We start from the raw sequence: 19,393 nt of genomic DNA on the forward strand, positions 1-19,393 counted from the left end.
TCATTCACCCTCTCAGCGACCACTCACCTTCTCACTAACTCTCCTATTCATCCTCTCAGTTATCACTCACCCTCTCACTCACCCCCTCATCCACCCTATTACCGATCACTCACTCCCTCACTCACCCAGTAGTCCTCACATTCCCCTATTCACGCTCTCACTCGCCCTCTCACTTACCCATTAGCCCTCTCACCCTTTTACTCGCTCACTCACCCTTTCATCAATCAATCGCCCTCTCACTCACCCTCTCACTCGCCTTCTTACGGAACACTCACGCCCTCACTCACCTCTTTCCCCTCTTCTGAGATGGTGGACCACTCTATCCTGCTATGATAGTCCTAAGCGCAGCCCGGGGAAGTATGGGAGATATCTATCTATCTATCTATTGCCAGACGCCTCAATCCCGTTTGGGGTGGCCACAAACAAATCGCCTCCAAGTCGCCCTGTCCCCCGCCATTTCACTCCCCTGCTCCCAACTCACACCCCCCTCTCTCATATACCTCTCCACCCCATCTCTCCATCTCATCCTCGGCCTCCCCCTCCCTCTTTCCCCCTCCACCTCACTCACATACACTCTCTTCGTCAGTCTTTGACCCTCCATCCTCTCCACATGGCCAAACCACCTCAGTGTGTTCCTCATAACGCTTCCTATCACATCCACATCAACACCACAACGCTCCTTTATATCCTCATTCGTCAGCCTGTCTCTCCATGTGACTCCACAGGCTCCTCTTAAATAACTCATTTCCACGGCTCTCACTCTTGACTTGTGTCCTTCCAACAACGTCCAAGCTTCACTTCCGTACGTTAGAGTTGGTATCACAATACTGTCATGTAGTAACTTTTTCACTTCCATGCTCACTTCCCTGTTTCTTATCACTGCTTTCAAAGAACCAGCAACCTTTCTTCCCTGCTGTACCCTTTCAAGCCTTTCACCCTCCAAACCTCCATCCTTACTCATCACACTACCCAAGTACTTAAACGTACTCACATTTTCCAATTCCTCACCATCCAACCTCGCTGTACATTCACTGACTTCACCTCTCTCAAAGACCGTCACTTTACTCTTCCCTACATTCACCTTTAGATTCCGTTTCTTACACACTCTCTCAATCTCATCCACCAAGCCTTGCAGCTCCCCTTCGTCTTCACTCAACAACACGGTATCATCTGCAAACAACAGTACAGGGAGTTTCCAAACACTATCCTCTCTCACCAGGGCCACTCCAACATCCACTACCCTACCTTGTACCTCTTTTATTACCCCATCCATGTACAGATTGAACAACCATGGAGACATGACACATCCCTGTTTCAACCCAACTTTCAAAGAGAAAAATTCACTTAGTTCACCATCCACACGCACTGCAGCCTTCGCACCATCGTACATACTCTTCACAGCATTCAACAACTTCCCATCTATTCCATATATTCTTAACACTTTCCACAATCCTTGTCTATCCACCCTGTCATATGCTTTCTCCAAATCCATGAAAGCCGCATACAACTTCTTTCCCTTCTCTAGAAACTTTTCCACTAAAGATCTGAGAATAAATATCTGATCTACACAACCTCTTCCCTTCCTAAAGCCTCCCTGTTCTTCTCCAACTAATTTCTCTGTTCTTTCTCTAACTCTGTCGATAAGTATCCTACCATATACTTTTCCTAGTATACTAAGAAGACAAATGCCCCTATGATTACCACACACTTCTTTTTCCCCTTTTCCTTTGTACAAGGGAATAATTATACCTGACTTCCAATCCTCCGGGACCCTACCTTCCTCCTAGGCCAATCTGCACATCTTCCACATCCATTCTACTACTATCTCTCCCCCATGCTTCAGCATTTCACCACACACTCCATCAATTCCTGGGGCTTTCCCTGATTTAACTTTCTTCATTGCTTCCACAACTTCTGTCCTACTGATTTCTTCCTGTCTTCTCACCTCCCTCCTTCTTCCAGCCATTCCCCAGCCACTTATACTCGCATTACTTCCATCCTCCACGTTCAACAATTCCTTAAAGTGTTCTCTCCATCTGCTCACTTTTTCTCCCTTCTCCACTAGTAATCTACCATTTTTACCTTTCACTCCCCTGCTAACTTCACTTCCACCCTGTCTTACTCTTTTCACCTCTTTCCAGAACATTTTCTTACAGTCCCTCCACTTTACACTCAAATTCCTTCCAAATTCCTCATCCACTCTCTTCTTACTCTCTCTTACTAATCTTTTCACCTCTCTCTTTCTTTCTACATATAACTCTCTCTTCCGCCTCTCAACTTCTTCCACGCCCCTATTTCTCATCCATTCATTGTATACTTTCTTCTTTTGTGCCACAGCCCGTTTCACCTCCTCAGTCCACCACGCTGTTCCTTGCACCCCCCTCCGTCGTCTCTTCCTTCCACACACCACATCACATGCTGCACATATTTCTTCTGTAAATATTCTACACACACCTTCCACGTCCCCCATCTGCTCCAACTCATATTTGCCCAAACGTTCCTCCACTTCTCTCTTATACTCTGCCTTTTTCTCATCCTCTTGTAACCTTTCCACTCTCCTCGCAACTACTCCTTCCTCTCGTCTTTCCCTTCTTCTATTCCTCCATCTTACTTGAACTTTAACTCTGGCCACCACCAAGTAGTGGTCAGAAAGTCCTCTCCCCCAACCTCTATAAACTCTTGCATCCAATATACATCTTCGCATCCTTTCATCCACACACACATAATCAATCATTGCCTTCCTTTCACTCAATTCACCACCCACCCTTCTCATCACTCGCCATGTATACCTGTGGATCATTTTATGCCTGAAGAGGGTATTGGCTATCACCAACCCCCTCCCAGCACAAATGTCCACTAACGCACTCCCATTCTCATCTATCTCAGCAGGCACACCCCACTCACCAACTATTCCATCCACCTTCACATTCCCAACTTTACCATTCATATCACCAATCAAAAACACTCTATCATTCCTTCCAAACTTTTCCATGCACACTTCTACATTTGTCCAGAACTCTTCTCTCTCTCTTCTAGCACGATCTTGCATTGGCGCATACACACACACAATCGCCCACATTTGTATTCCAACTTTCAACTTTACCCACACAATCCTTGATCCAACTGATCCATACTGTCTTATGCTCTTCTTCCATCTTTTACTCACAACTATACATACTCCTTCCTTTGCCCTCTCATTCTCACCTACTCCTGCACATATACCCCATCCATACTCCCATTCTCTCACACTTTCTCCTCTCCATTTTGTTTCAGTTATTCCACATACATCCACTTTCGCATCCTCAAGCACCTCTCTTTCACCTCATCATTTGCTCCCCTTACATTCCACGTTCCAATTGCAATGTCCTTTGTCCGGTCCTTGGTCGTCAACGTTTGGTCAGTCCTTGTCCGAGGCTTATTGTTTTTTTTTTTAGTTAGTTGTTTTCCGGGGAGGGGCACTAACCCTCCGCCAACCCTTTTAGTCGCCTTTTACGACAAGCAGGGATACTGGGGGAGTATTCTTGACAAACCCCCCTACCCCCAGGGGGGGAGTTATGATAGAGGATTTACCCTTCACTACATTGAGGCCTTTTTCTCTTTTGTTCTGGCTACCTTATGATTATTAGAGTGAGACAAAACCTTCGTAATGAAGAGGTAAAAGCGACAGTGAGAGAGTAAGAAGTTAGGGTGCTGAAGAAGGACTGTGATTATAGTCAATAAGATTCATGCATTTTTGCACGCTTAGATTCTGCTTAAGTCAACCTGTATCTTTGTGTGGTTCATTTTTCAGAATATCATATAACGTAAAACTTGGAATAAGTTTTATTGTTAATCCTTCTTCCGGAAGGTGTCTCCTTCAGCTGGATGAAACTGTCTGCTTTAGCCAGATTTAATGTGTCACGTCCCACCCTGTCAAGCAGTTATCAAAATAATAAAGGCTTTGTTACGTAAGATTACTCTATTAGTTATTCCGTCGGTATATATCCCTTTGGTTTCGGTGACTTCCGGTTAGCTAAAAAAACTTCCTCGTAAGTTGGACTGAAATACGAAATCATACATTCTAAGCTAAAGCGTTACTCGTCATAAATTATCTGGTGCCCTGGGTGTGTCCAGCATGGTAAAATCGCCTGACGGTAAGCAGAACAAAATGCAAAGCAGGTATGTCACGGTCAAAGTACAGTGCTGTTAACGTTTCACATTTCCTGGCTGACGTAATGAATGCATCGGTTTCTGCGTCATATTCAATCTTACACAGACGATCATGAACTGCCACAAGAACTTGTAACAAGCAGTACGGATGTCTACGACGGTTTTAGTGATCTTGTGTGAAAGGACTCAGGAAATGAACCAGAAGTGCCTGTGTAAGAGTCACTTTACTCGTAATGTAGAAGTAATGTTGCAGACCTTGGGGAGGTGGTGGTGCAGTGGTAGTATATTCATCTTGTGACTTACAAACCTCCAGTTCGTATCTCAGGTAGTCCCCCCCCCCTTTTTTCTCGACCAGTACTATGATAGGGGACCTGCATGTAATTTCTATTCAAGGAGAAGAATGGACATTATCAAATACTGCTTCCCTGCCTAAATGATACTTGCATAGTCTCTGTGTATTAAGCCTAAGCCTTCCTCTTTTGTATAATCAACCTAAGTTACCTCAGCCACCTCAGCTTGGTCCTTTGCAGTTCGTCTTGCATGTTAGGAGTATCGGTGAGATATATTTTAAAACTGATAAATAATTAAGTTATCGGACAAATTAACGGCCATAATATTTTCATGGCGGCGATTAAAAAGCGACCTAATGAAGACGATTTTGTGGAGAAAATAATGTCCGATATAACAGTGCTCATTAACTCTTTTCTGTATATATGTACAGTACATATGCATTTATATGTGTATTCATCTATAATCAGTAAATCAAAATCTTATTTGTCGCTTATTATTCTATTATTCATTTTATTTACTTATACATGTATTTACACATTTATTCAGGAAGTTATTTTCTGCACAGGTGCACTATTACCCGCTCTAGCAAGATGGCGCCCAAAGAGAATGAGAAAGCAACAGTATTTCCACACATAAACTGTCCGATCTGTCATATTGTCTATGTGATATACATCAAAACAAGCTTGTAACATCAACAAACAGGCCCCACTGACTACTCTTTGGCCTACCCAGTCATTTCACCTCATGCTTGTTGAAAACCACTGTGACAAAAATTTTCAGCTTCAGTTTTACCATCTGGTTTGAAGGAAGACTGTTTGTCTCCCAAATAAAAAATGTTTTCATATTTAATTAGGCTCTGTCTATACATTTCTTTTGTGACAAGGAACCGAGTACTAACTGTTACCAATATGTCAACGAATTTCAAACCAGACGGTGAAGTTGAAACTGAAAATTTACATGAATGTGAAATTGCGTATTTTATATATATATATATATATATATATATATATATATATATATATATATATATATATATATATATATATATATATATATATATACTGTACATATCACCATCATCTTACCCTGTGTTGCCCCCCGAGGAGCGCAGGAGCCCGGGGCTAGGCAAGTTGGTCCTGACATTTAAGATAAGAGTGACCAGTCCCACTCTTCCCTGAGTGGCATTACGTGAGCAATAAACCCCAACCATCCCTTGGTTATAAACCTGCACAGGCTCAATCAGGTTGGACCGCCTTAATTACCCGCTAAACCACTAGGCGCTAAACTTTGGTTATATGGTTACCACCCAGCGCAGTAAATGGTTTCCTGGTTCACAGGAAACCATTTGGTTTGTCACTCAGTGTTATATATATACTGTAAATTTAATATCGGAAGAAAATAACGAACATCAAGAAAAGTGCCATATTGAAACACATGAAGCAATACATAAACAAAATGAAACTGTACCATATTCCCAAGTGTTAATTGGTAAAGCGAACCCATAAAAAATACTGGACAATTGCCATGATATGACAAGTGACCAATATTCCAATTTCATAAGGATGAATGGAATAAACCACAAAATACCTGCAAGCATGTATTTTAGCTGAATTTAATAAATAAAGGATTTTTATCAGTAAATTACTTAATAACTATCTTTAACTGATAAAAACTTTTTAAAAATTTTATATACGTATCTCCTTTTAACGCATGCATGTTGTTGGTTCTCATGTAGAACACATCATTTTACATAAAGGCTAATAATATAAAAGTATAAATGTACATATAGATGGATAGATGAATAAATAGATAGATATAGATATCGCCCTTTTAGACTCTCATTATTCACTTTCATCTAATCCCACAGATAATATGAAATTATTTTTGAAAGCAGATTTACAGTATGGTATCTGGCATCCATTATGGTTCCTTTAAAAGGAATAGATTATGCAGGAATCTACAGGATGGCAATTATACAATCCTTCTTCTCATAAAGAAAATGAATCTACTCTGGTCATAGTTTCGTTTTATTTTTCTTACCCTGTGCCCCTTGTTTCTTGTTCCCGTGCACTGTTTTTCTCGCTTCTGTCTTTGTTATTTCCTTCTGTCCCCTGTCTGTTATCTGTTCCTTCTCCCTGTCTTCTGGCTCTGTCTTCTGTCTCCCTTTCTTGTCACCTGTCTGTTTCCCGTCCTTTCCTTCTAGTATTACTCGTTGTCTCTTCTCTCCTCCTGCTCTCCTCTTTCCCTGTCGTCTGTCTTCTTTTTTTCTTCCCTCTGTCTCTGTCTCCTGCCCGCGTCCTCCTCCTCCCCTCTTATCTGCAGGCCACGTCCCTCCCGCCTCCGTCCCCTCGGCCACAGCGCCTCCCGGAGCAGTGTTTTGATTGGTCACGGTGTGTAAACGTCACCCTCACCGCTGCCACATCACTCACCGGGCTGGGGCGCGGAGAGGGGCGCCAAGGGGAAATAATGACGGAGAAAGAGAGGGAAAATAGATATAAAGATGGAACGGGAGAGGAGTGAGAGGAAAATAAAAAGGAAGGACGAAGGGTGCGAAGTGAGGAATGAAGACGAAAAGGGGATCGAAGGGAGAATGATGACTGAGAAAAGGGGGAGAACAGAAAAATAATTAGAAACGACAAAGGAAAGCAAAAAGTTGGAAGGTAGAAATAAGGACAAAGAATGAGAGGAAAGATGGAAATAAGAGGGACTAGGAGAGGACTAAGGTGAAACTAGTGATTTAATGGGCCCTTTTTATAGCAGCGCCCACTCCAACCTGATCCGTCACCTCAGCACATCCCAAAATATGTCGTTTGTCTTTGGATTCACCCCTCAAGCACACCCCAGACACACTCAAATGCACATCAGATGCAGTTCAAACACACCCCGAGCACCTCCACGCACGCACATCAGTCACATCCCAAGCACCCCCACACGCATATCAGACACACCAACGAATACACTCTACCCCTCAACAGACCCCCTCATAAGGCCTGGACTTCTGTGGATCTGACAGAAATCGCTGGAAATTCTACAGCTGCAACTTGCCAGATTTAATCCTTCAAAAGGCACAGTGACCCAGTCAGTGAGTGAATGACGCAGTTAAGGACTTGGCCGTCCTTGTGGGTGTCGCGAGAAACGATGGGAGAAGGAGAGATGACGGAGGAAATACTAAGAATCGAGATTAAGATAGAAAGGGAGAGGGATAAATGAAGCTGAAAAGGAAGACGGAGGGCTGAGAGGAGAGAATCGCCGAGAAGAGATGGTGACAGTCATAAAGATAAAACGGGAGAGGAGTCACGAGAACTAAACGGGAAAGGGAAAACTTGGAAGATAGAGAAAACGAAGAAAAAGGAAATATCGGCATACAGTATGTGGAACGGGAGATGAGGATGAAGGAGCCAAAAGGGAAGGACGAAGGGTGGTAGGAGTAGATGAGGACGGAGAAAAATAAATAAAATAGAAAGAAAATTAAATGGGAAGAAGGGAGAAATAAAAAAAAAAGCGAAGAGTTGGTGGAAAAAATGACGAAGAAGGAGAGGGGGAATAAAATTAAAGATGGCAGAGGAGAAGAGTATAAAACACTGAAAAGGAAGGGTGAAGAACTGGCAGTGATGAATACAGACGAAAAGAAGCACAAAGAAAAGACAATGGCGGAGAAAAAGAAGGACCACTAAAATAAAGATGGAAAGGGAGAGGAAGAAGGAGGCGAGATGGGAAAGGGGAGAGAAATGACAAGTAATATGAGAAAAAAAGAGAGAAAAAATCAAAGAAGGGACTAGAATTACCAGAATCTAGGAAGTGGAAATAAAAGAAGAAATGAGAAAGGCAAAAGGACGAGTGGAAAAGGCGGGAGAGGCGATGAAGAACTCAAAACAGAAGAGAAATGAACAAGTAACAGGAGGATAAAGATGAAAAATAGAGGACAGAAAAAAGAACTAGAAGATAGAGAAGAGAAAGACAATTGAAAGAAACGGAGAGAAAACGAAAGCTCTTTCTCCTGTATGACCAGTAAAATGCCTTCATCGGCGAGGTACGAGCAAGGCCATTAAAATCCGAAAGCATTGAAATGTCGCCTTACACTCCGAGGATGCCTAGAATATTGATGACTATCTACCTACCAGGTTTCATGCCTTTACGACAAACTGTCTGGCCTTTGACCCTCTTTTGAAGATTTTCGACATGCTGAACTTGGCGCGTGTCACGTGCCACGTGCACCACCTGGGTGTGATGAAACTTCTCAAAAAGAAATTTAAAATTTTGGCTATCATATGGTGCAAACCACTCAGTGATCGGCCCTGTGGTTGCTGAGATATGAGCCTCTCAGATGAGTTACTGTCCGCCCGGGTCGCGTCGCTCATATGTGAGAAAATGCCACTACTTGACGAAAGACTTCGTCCTCGCTCATAACAAAAGGAGATGGTGAAGAGAGTGATGGAGAAAGGAGGAAAAGCCAAAGAGGGAGAAATGAGGTGGTGGATGCTGGAAAAAATTTATGGAAAAGGGAATGTGATGGAAAAATAATAATAATAAAAGACAAGAAGAAAGATGAATAACGAAAGAAGATGGATAGAAAAGGAGGAAGAGTGGAGACAGAGGAAGAAATATTAAGAAAGAAAAGAGTCTGGAGAATGGAAGAACAAGAATGAGATGGAGAAAGATGGCTGAAGAAGGAGACTGGAAGAAGACTGACACACACACACACACACACACACACACACACACACACACACACACACACACACACACACACACACACACAGAGGGGGGGGGGAGTTGATGAATCAAGAAATGATAAAAGAATGGAAGAGATTAAATAGACAAAGACAAAAGGAAAGTTGGGAATGAAAAAGAGGAGTGAGAAAGAATAAACAGATGGATATTTGAGAAAGGTGAAAATTGAAGGAGATGGGCAATAACTGAGAGAAATTGACCGACCAATGAAATCTACAGTCACCAAATACAAAACAAGAAAATTATGCTGAGGTAATCCTTAGCTAAAGCTGTAGGAAATGAGAACTAATAAACATTTATAATGGCAGAACATTAACGGTATGAAAGATCACCAGTCATCTGTACGGGACAAAACAAGTCTGATAAGCAGAAGACAGGAAATAAAAATAATGTTGCTGTAATTCCCAGTTTATGATGAAGCAATCTTACCCAGCTCAATTCGATGTTTATATATATATATATATATATATATATATATATATATATATATATATATATATATATATATATATATATATATATAATATATTCGTATATTGCTACTGCTACCAGCAAACGACTTTGGTCAGTTTTGAAAAGACCCCTCGTAGTGAAGGGTGTTGTGAAGGCTGAACCTATTCCCTCCACTACGGAAAGTTTCCTCTAAGCTGAATATGTAAGTCTAGCATCGTACAAAAAAAAAAAAAAAAAAAAAAAAAAAAAAAAAAAAAAAGGGAGAGAGAGAGAGAAATCAGAGAACGCATTCCTCAGCCAATGCCACTGCCATTAGAAAGGATCCGGATCCGTGGATATCGGATCCAGATCTGGATCCGTGTATATAAGACCCGGATCTGAATCTGCCCCCAAATTTAATCGATTTTCTTCTTGGTCCATGGCCAACCTTTCCACAAAATTTCATTGAATTTCACTGAGAACTTTTGGAGATATTTTACGGGATACACCGGATTCGGAATCGGATCTGTCCCCAAATTTAATAATTTCTTCCATGGTCCATCGCCCACCCTTCCACAATATTTCATCAAAGTCCGTTCATAACTTTTTGAGCAAAGTTGCCAACAGACAGACAGACAAACAAACAAACCGACAAACTAGGAAGCACTCACAGAGCGCATACCTCCGTGAATGTCACCGTCATTAAAAAGAATCCAGATATGGATCCATGTATATAGGATCCGGATCCGGATCAGCCCCCAAATTGACTCAGTTCTTTCTTGGTCCATGGCCCACCTTTCCAAAATTTCATTGGAATTCATTGAGAACTTTTGGAGATATTGTGCAGGATATTCCGGATCTGGATCTGGATCCGCCCCCAACTTTGATCGTTTCTTTCTTAACCCATAGCCCACCCTCCACAAAATTTCATCAAAATCTGTTTATAACTTTTTGAGTAATCCCGATTCCGGATCCGTGGATATGGGATCCTGATCCTGATCCAGATCCTCCCCAAAATTTAGTCATTCTTTCTTCGTCGATGGACCACCCATCCACAAAATTTCATCAAAATCTGTGCATAACTTTTTGAGTAATTCTGCTAACAGACAGACAGACACACAAACCAACAGACAAACCACCCAACGCAGGATAAAATATAACGTCCTTGGAGGAGGTAACAAGAACTTACTTTGAGGTGATCGCCATCTTCACTCATCTTCTACTCCTTTCCAAAACCTCAGGCAACATCAAGACTGTTCTTGAGTTTTCCTTTGACGCTGCGAAGATCGTGACTAGTATGACGGAAACTTACTTTGGTCGACTTCATAGTTAAGTGCCGCCGTTAAAAAGCTTTTGCATTAACCTAAAATTCGTGCAACGAAGACGGATACTATCGTGGACTATAAAGACGTTTGTTTGGTTTTTTTCCTCGACTATACCTTAAACTTTGGCCCTGTGGAAAAATAAATAGAACTCGACCTGGTTTCCGTGGTAAAATCACAAATAGAGCATTTGAAGAATCACAGAAAAAGAACGGTGGTATACAGAAGGAATCATACTTATCAGCAGAATGAACATATTAGAAAGCAGTAGCTATATCTATCCATCTATTTCTCTATCTATCCATCCATCCATCTTTATATATATATATATATATATATATATATATATATATATATATATATATATATACAGTATATATATATATACACAGTATATCTATCTATATAGTGGCGTGTTCAAAACGGTTGCTATAGAGAGCAGAATCAAACACAGACACTAGCAGTATTAACAACAGACTTCAACAGTAACTCTGAGGGGGGGGGGGTTGAAGAAGGGAGAGAATCCAGGCCACACTCCCCTCACCCGTCACGTGTCGCATATCAGCTGATGCCTTATTCTCCTCCCGCCCCTGCCCCCTGCCCTCACCAGCCCTTGCCAGACACACCCCTAACTAACCCTCTTATGGCCCCTTGCCTTCTCCTTACTCTTTGCCTTCTCATGACACTTCCTGTCCAGTCATCTCTCCTCCAGTGCTTTTCATGTCATTTCCAACCATTCATCTAACCTTCAGCATTTTCACTTCAGGTTCCCTCATTTCATTGCTCACTCCCTACTATATTACTTCAACTAATGCTCTTTCATTGCCCATCTTATCCCCTACTCCCTGTCCTCATCGGCCCTAATACAATATCCAGGACTATACATATTATTGTTCCTGTTCTTTTCTTATCGTGTGCCCCTTCATGTCTCATCCCACCTCTTTCCCCTCTTTATTTCCAAGGGTCTAGTGATCTCTTTTCTTTACCTGTAATAGCCTAACTTTTTTTTTTCCTCTCCCTTCTACTCATTTTTCTTTTCCCCCTTCACTTGTCTTCTCCTTTCACCTCCCAGTCCATCTAGCCCCGTTGGCGTATACTCTTCCTCTCTCCTCCACTCCTCTCCCCGCTTTGCCTCTCCCCCTACGTCATCTCCCACCCCTTTCCTCGTTCACTGCTCCTCTCCACCTCCATCTTCCACTCCCTCTCCTCACCTGCCACTTCCCTCGATCCCCCGTCCACTGTCTCTTCCTCCCCTGTTCTCTCCCTTGTCTCGTTGCCCCCTGCCCTCATCCCTGACCCTTGCCCTCTCTCTCTCTTGTCCATTCCACCGACGTCTACCCCCAAGCCAACACACACACACACACACACACACACACACACACACACACACACACACACACACACACACACACACACACACACACACACACACACACACACACACACACACACACACACACACACAATCTTTGCTTTCACCCACACTAAAGGACAAAGAAGCACAATGACATGCATTACGAAGAGTGATTTTTATACAATGACACTAACAGCTACACAGCAGTAAGACATGCAGACAAAAATATATACATACATACATACATACGTAAATGCAGGGAAGCGTGCTAACGTATATGATTAAATAGGTACAGACACGCACAATGCCTTACATTAATACGATAACTCTAGGGATGACTACATAGGCACAGAAACACACAAAGGTATTTATGTATAGGCCTACAGTAACACAGAGGATGACTAAGCAGGCACAGACACAAATACTGAGGATTATCATTATAAGATCATGAAAACGTATACATTCACCCACACATATACAAACATGCATATTCATAATCACAACACACACCTCATTTACAGGATCTCAGAGAAGGGGAATTGGATTAGGAAAGGGGTGAGTTGGTAAGGGAGAGACAGGAAAGGGAGAAGAGATGAGAGGAAAGGAGAAGAAAGGAGTGGAGCGGAGGAAATGATGGAACTGGATAAGGAGGGTGCTTGAGGAAGGGTGAGAGGGCAGAGGATGAGGGGGAATTAGTAATGGCAGTGAAAGGAGGTGAAGAGACACAAATATGAACGGAATCAGGAGAGGGAGAGGGAATGGGAGAACTATAAATGGGATTTGAAGGAAAGGACATGTAGGAGAAGAAAAGGGAAGGGAAAGAGGTGGTTGGTGTGGAGAGAGAGAGAGAGAGAGAGAGAGAGAGAGAGAGAGAGAGAGAGAGAGAGAGAGAAAGGAAATCAGAAAGAAAGTTTACAGTAAATTTAGGGAGAACAGGCAAAGAAACAGGAAGGAAAAGAGAGTGAAGGTGATTAGTAAGGATATGAGAAAAATAAAGTAAAACTGAGAAAAAAAAGAAAGAAAATGGGAGAGTGGGAGAATATAAGAAAGGTATGAGAGGAAAGAGAGACATGAAAAGAAGTGTAAAGGAAGAAGAAAGAGAAGAGAAAGGGATGAGAGAGGTAATAGCGAAAGAAGAAAAGGGAGAAGAGACAAAGATTAGAAGAGAAAATGAGAAGAAAAGAGATAGAGAGAGAATGAGGCAATAAGAGATGAAAAGAAGAGAGGGAGAGAAGAAAAGAGAGACAAAGACGGCAAGGGAGGGGAAAGAGAAAGGAGAGGAGGGGTAAGGAAGGATAGGAAAGGGATAGGGGGAGGATATGGGGCAGAAGAGGAGTGAGGATTGAGTACGATGAAGGAAAGAGAATGTGGGATGGAGAGGAGAGAAGTTAGAGGGAGAGTGGTGAGAGGTAGGGGAGGGAGAGAGAAGAGAGACGAGGAGGAGGAGAAGGAATTGGGGGCGTGAAGTAGAATTTGAGAGGGGTGGGTAAAAGAAAGAAAAAAAAGGGGGGGGGGGCGTTGGGGAGAAGAGAGGGTGTGAGAGTGAAAAAGGAGAGGGGTGGGGAGGAAGGCAAAGAGGGGGCGTGGGACGGGAGGGAGTGTGCGGAAGGGGAGAAAGGAGGGAGTGTCGGAGAGGCCATAACATCGCTATCTCAGGTCATTATTGGTCAAGCTGAGGACCATTACCGCCACACTCTCCCACACTCCCCTCACTCTCCCGGTACCCCCCACTCACTCTACCACACTCCCCTTACCCTACCCTTACTCTCCTCTTACCCTCCCCTCACTCACATCACTCTCCCCTCACTCTCACCTTACCTTCCCTTCATTCACATCCCCCTCCCTTGACTCTCCCTTTACCCTCCCTTCACTCACATGACCCTTCCCTTAAGCTTCCACAGTAGCCTCACTCATCCCTCAGACTCCCCACACTCACTTCGTCCTCTTCTCATTCCTCTCACTCCACCCACCCTCCCCTTAATCTTCCCTCTCTCTTCCTTCCCTTTCTCCTCACTGTCTTACTCTCCCCTCACTCTCATCGCACTCGTACTTTTCAACACTACCCCTCACCACCTCACTCCCAACATACAGTACTCCTCCTTACCCTCCGCTCACTGCCCCAAACACTCCTCATCTTCCCCTCACTCTCTCCCACTGTTCCTTCGTTCGTCCCTTGCCTCGCACTGATTTCTAACTCGTTCTCACTGACATTTTATTTTCTATCATCCTTCTCTCTCTCTCTCTCTCTCTCTCTCTCTCTCTCCCAAAGGTGACTCAGTCATATCGCGTTCGCTTCCCTTTCTGCATTACTAATCATTTTCGGTTATAAAATGGGTGAAAATAGAACTGGTAATTCATATAACAGGTCAAAACGTAGACATCAGATCAGATCGATTACTTTTGCACGCAAAAGCAAAGTCATTACAACACTTTGAGTCCCGCATGCTCCACTTCTCTTGCAGACAGTATTTCACTGTTTGTATTTGACCGGTACAGGGAGGAATAAATGCTGACCACAACTCTCCCTGAATGATGGTCGAGTCCTGCGGTGAACCATACTGGCAAAGACAAATAAAAAAAAAAAACATCTCCTTCTAATGAATCATCTCTCAACATCTCTTACCATGTATAAGCCGGTAGTATATACTTCCGTACTTGGTGTACAGTGTTTCGCTTTAGGAAGAAACTGCTAAAGAGTGACACACACACACACACACACACACACACACACACACACACACATATATATATATATATATATATATATATATATATATATTATACGAGGAATATTTACATGTTTACATGAGCTAATTTCATAACATTTCAATGTACTGATTTCGCGAGGAATTGCTCAAAGTATACAGTATTTCCAAAGGACTTTATAACAGAGAATAACAAACTCTTCATAAAGAGTTACTAGCATAAAGCTAGAGATAACACCTGCAAACGTCTGAAGTAATATAAAGCATAGGACTTCTACTTAAGCACGGCTGAAAATATATGGAACAAATTATCTTGTAGTTTGGTAGACTGTGAAATAGTTCTAACATTTAAATATTGGTCTAATAAAGTATTTGGCGTCTGGTTCACAGATGAGTGGGTTGTTGTTTTTCTGTTATAAAGATCACTGAGAAGGCAGCAGCAACACAACGTACTCATGCGCTAAATGTTAACTTTTCCAAAACAGATTCTTCCTTTCCAAAAAATTTATAGAGTTTTTCTACAATGCATGGTGGCCCTTCTCAGTCTTTGTCATTGGCTTCAGCTTGAGTGACAGGTTGGTGGGGGGAGAGTTTCTCTTTTTTCTTTTTTTATCTTAAATTTAAAACACAAATACCACAGTCATTGTCTCTTTTGTAATGAATGACCTCGCGAAAACTAATAGGTCTGTTGCTGTTTGCTCTCATTTGTACTCCCTTGTATCCTTCCTTCCCATTTCTTCCCATTTTACCTCCACCCCTAGACTTCTATCTTCCCCCTCTCACCTTCCTATTTCATTCCACCCCCCCCTTCTCCCATCCCTCTCCCTCTCCTCCTTCCCTCCCCTTCTCCCCTCCCTCTCTCTTCTCCCCTGTTTCCCTCCACCCTTCTCTCTCCCCCTTCAACATCCTCGGGCCACTGGACAGAGCCGAGGCGAGACCAAACGATGGGAGATAATGAGGGGAAGCCGAGGATATAATAGGGAAATGGGGAATAATGGGCTGGAGGAAAAGAGAAGGAAGAAAGGGAGGATGGGGTGGGATTAAAAGGGAAAGGAGAGATAGAGGAGACAGGGGAAAATATTGGAGAGGTAAGAGGAAGGGGAAAAATGAAAAAGGGGAAAACAGGAAAAAGTAAGTAGCCGAAAGGAAGCGAGAAAGAATGGCAAGAGAGATGAAACAAGAAAAAATGAAAAGATGAGGAAGTGTGGAAAAACATAAGAGAAATGAGGAAAGAAAAAGAGAATTAGGAAAGAAAGTATGGCAGGACTCAGTAAAACAGAAGATAGACGAAGTTGAAAATAAAAGATAGAGGTAAAAGAGCAATGATAATGAAAAATAAAGAAAAAGGCAAAATACAAGCATAATCTGAAAAGGAAGGAAACCAAATGTAATACTGAAAAAAAAAATCAGTATAAGAACGTAAAACAAGAAGGAAAATTAAATGTAGACGAAAAGTAGCGAAGGAAACATAATGCTAAAATGGAGGGAGATCGGTGGAGAAAGAGAAGAGCAACGGAAGGAATATAATGGTGAAGAGAAGGAAGGAGAGGAAATGAAAGGACAGTAGGAAAAGAATGATGGGAAAAGGGAAAAAGGAAGAACAGAAAGGAAGTAAGGAAAGGACACGATGAAAAAAGTAGAGTGGTGAAAGGTAGGAAAAAAAGAAAGAGGGAAGAGAGGAGAAAAAATCGAAAGAAAAGAAATAGAATGGGAACGGCCAGGAAGGAAAGAGCATGGAGAAGGAAAAGGAAGGAAGGAAGGAAGGAAGAAAGGAAGAATATGAATGAGAATGGAAGAGGGGTGAAAGGGGAGAGAGGGGGCACTAGGTCATTATGGGTTAATTTATCAGCACTGCCTTTGGGTTATTGAGGCCGGGACAAATATCTCGTGGGGGAGGAGGGTAGTGCGGAGGGAAAGAGAGGGGGAAGGGGAGGAAACAGAGAGAGAGAGAGAGAGAGAGAGAGAGAGAATAAGGGAGAGGATCAGAAGGATACAGAGGAACGGAGAAGTGGAGAATGAAACACGAGAAGAAAAGGGGATAATTGAAAAGGGAACTGAGGAAACGAAGGGATACAGAAAAAGGCAGAAGCTAAACGATGAAAGAGGGAAAGGAAGGCTAGAAAGGGAAATGAAAGAAAGAAAGGGAAATCAATGGTGGAGAATGAGAAGAAAGTAGAGAGAAGAGGGTAGAGTGAGAAAGAGAAATGACAGTAGAATGGAAAGAGGTTAGGTAAAAAAAAAAATGGAATTAGAAAGAAGGAAGTAAAGGGAATACAGAAAGAAGAAAGTGAATATAGGAGGGCTAGAAGAAGGAGGAAGTGAAAGGATGAAGAGAAGAAAGAAAGAGAAGGAAAATGGAGGAAAGAAGTGAAGGAAAGGAAAAGAGGGACAGTGAAGGGTGTGGACATCACAGGAAAAGAAGAATAAAGGGAACAGAGAAAGAAAGGAATGCGAGGGAGGGGAAGGGGAATGAAAAATATGAATGGGTAGACAACAATAAGGGAAACAAAGAACAGGCTATGGAGAATTTGACTGAGGGAAGAGAGAATGAAGAAATAAAACTACAAGGAGACAGGTTAGAGAGGACAGAGAGAAGAGGGGGAACTGATAGAAACGACAGAGAAGGGAAAAAGAGACGGGAAAAGAGTGAAAAAAAAAAAAAGAGGAAAGATGAAAAGAAAAGTAAAGGAAAGAAAGAAGAACTGAGAAAAAGAATTCGACACCGGTAAATAAAAGCCATATAAGACCGACTGAGGAAAAGTGAATAACGAAAATGAAGGGTAGAAAGAATAGGAGGAAATTCAAATTCTGTAGTGAAAAGGGAGATGTTAGGAAGGAATACGATGAAGGAAGAAAGGGAAAAGGGGGGGGGGGAGGCTACTATTACAGAGTTAATTTAAAAATAAGGCACAAGGAAATATGGAAGTAGGAGTAGAGAGAAGACACACACACACACACACACACACACACACACACACACACACACACACACACACACACACACACACACACACACACACACACACACACACACACACATCAGTAAGTGTCCTTGTCTCTCCCTCTCCCCGTCATCACTCTGCTCCTACTCCTTACATCAGTTATTTCACTGTTACCACCCTCCTTCGTGTCCAGTTATTCTAAACTCCGATATTTACCTCCGCCAAGGAGGTTACGTTTTACCCCGCGTTAGTTTGCTTGTTTGTTTGTCTGTCTGTCTGTTTGTATGTCTGTCTGAAAGCAGGATTACTCAAAAAGTTATGAACGGATTTTAATGAATTTTTTTGGAAGGGTGGGCCATGGGCTGAAGAAGAAATTATTAAATTTTGGGCTGGATCCGGATCCGGATCCAAAGTACCCCACACAGTATCTCCAAAAGTCCTCAATGAATTTCAATTAAATTTTGTCGAAAGGTGTGCCATGGACCAAGAATGAACTGATTAAATTTGGGGGCGATCCAGATCCGTGGATGTAGGATCCGGATCCGGATTCTTTTTAATGGCAAAGGAATTGGCGGAGGCATGCACTCTCTGAGCGCTTTCTAGTAGTCCTTTATTTCCTTCACACTACCCTTTCCCCGACGGGTTACACAGCATCTTTTGCTGATGGGGAGGAGAAGGAGAAGGATGGGAAGGAGTACGATAATAATAAAAATAATAATAATAATAATAATAATAATAATAATAATAATAATAATAATAATAATGATGATGATGATGATAATAATAATAATAATAATAATAATAATAATAACAACAACTAGAGTTTTGAAGTTGCTGAAGCAATATTAAAAAAATTCCACATTCCAGATGAAAATTCTTTTGTTACCGTTGTAGACCTTATTTAGGGAATTTTGGTATGATTTTTTTTTTTTTTACAGTTTTGACCTGTGACCTAGAGATCATGATCAAGGTCATTCATACTATGCAAATCATGTTCACTCATGACCCACACATATCCACAGAGTTTGGTCAAAATCGGCCAAATACTTTCCGACTTGCCACTTTCAGGCATGAGGCGACCATTTTTATTTTCCTCAATATCTCCAAAAATATTCGTTGGAACTCAGTATCAATACCCAGGTGCACTAGTATATGTTGACGACTACATACTGGAATATTTGCAAAGCTTCGATTAAGTCGTTTTTTCTACGGAAAAAAAAAAAAAAAACATATAGGGGTCTAGAGCGACGAAAAAAAAAAATGCGAAAAGAAGCTTGCAACCAAGATACATCACTCCTGAAAATTTCAAGTCTCTATCTCGAACGGTCTTGGAATGCCAGCCTTCTAGATCTTCCCCCCCAAAAAAAAAAAAAAATTATAATAATAATATCTACAAATGAAAACTTCACAGAGTGTGGAGTTCTTAAAATTTATAACGTAGTTGCAGCTGCATTAGTGCCGATAATG

This window comes from Coenobita brevimanus, chromosome 75 (assembly GCF_032717465.1).
Source record: "Coenobita brevimanus isolate Jiangsu-jjx chromosome 75, ASM3271746v2, whole genome shotgun sequence".
In the NCBI taxonomy this organism is placed as follows: Eukaryota; Metazoa; Arthropoda; class Malacostraca; order Decapoda; family Coenobitidae; genus Coenobita; species Coenobita brevimanus.